This window comes from Austrofundulus limnaeus, unplaced genomic scaffold (genome assembly GCF_001266775.1).
Source record: "Austrofundulus limnaeus strain Quisiro unplaced genomic scaffold, Austrofundulus_limnaeus-1.0 Scaffold2636, whole genome shotgun sequence".
NCBI classification, from domain to species: Eukaryota; Metazoa; Chordata; class Actinopteri; order Cyprinodontiformes; family Rivulidae; genus Austrofundulus; species Austrofundulus limnaeus.
The window spans coordinates 2,698-3,722 of record NW_013955038.1 but is presented as its reverse complement, the minus strand read 5'-3'; positions in this window follow the sequence as shown (position 1 = coordinate 3,722).

The window sequence follows — 1,025 nt, the reverse complement described above, 5'->3', positions numbered from 1 at the left end:
GGTCCAACAGAACCACCTGCAGGTCCAACAGAACCACCTGCAGGTCCAACAGGACCACCTGCAGGTCCAACAGAACCACCTGCAGGTCCAACAGAACCACCTGCAGGTCCAACAGAACCACCTGCAGGTCCAACAGGACCACCTGCAGGTCCAACAGAACCACCTGCAGGTCCAACAGAACCACCTGCAGGTCCAACAGAACCACCTGCAGGTCCAACAGGACCACCTGCAGGTCCAACAGAACCACCTGCAGGTCCAACAGAACCACCTGCAGGTCCAACAGAACCACCTGCAGGTCCAACAGGACCACCTGCAGGTCCAACAGAACCACCTGCAGGTCCAACAGAACCACCTGCAGGTCCAACAGAACCACCTGCAGGTCCAACAGGACCACCTGCAGGTCCAACAGAACCACCTGCAGGTCCAACAGAACCACCTGCAGGTCCAACAGAACCACCTGCAGGTCCGGGTCAGCTGGTCCAACAGGACATGTCTTCTCCAGGTGTGAGACGGATCAAGGCAGACCTTTGGTCCAGCCAGGTGTGTTGTGTATTCCAGGTGAGTTCTGACCTGCCTGACCTCAGAGGAAACACCTGGAAACACCTGTAAAGTGCAGGAACCAGACTGAGAGTGCACCTGGAGGAGAGGGGCGGAGCCACAGGTAAGATCAGGGGAAGAGGCTCAGACAGGTGTCCTGATTCAGAATCACATCAGGACAGACCGTCTCTGAGCATCAGAGGTAAGCCTGGTTCAGGTAAACCTGGTTCAGATAGACCTGGTTCAGGTAAACCTGGTTCAGGTAAACCTGGTTCAGTTAATCCTGGTTCAGATAAACCTGGTTTAAATAAACCTGGTTCCGGTAAACCTAGTTTGGATAAATCTGGTTCAGTTAAACCTGGTTCAGATAAACCTGGTTCAGTTGAACCTGGTTTAGATAAACCTGGTTCAGGTAAACCTGGTTCAGTTAATCCTGGTTCAGTTAAACCTGGTTCAGATAAACCTGGTTCAGTTGAACCTGGTTTAGA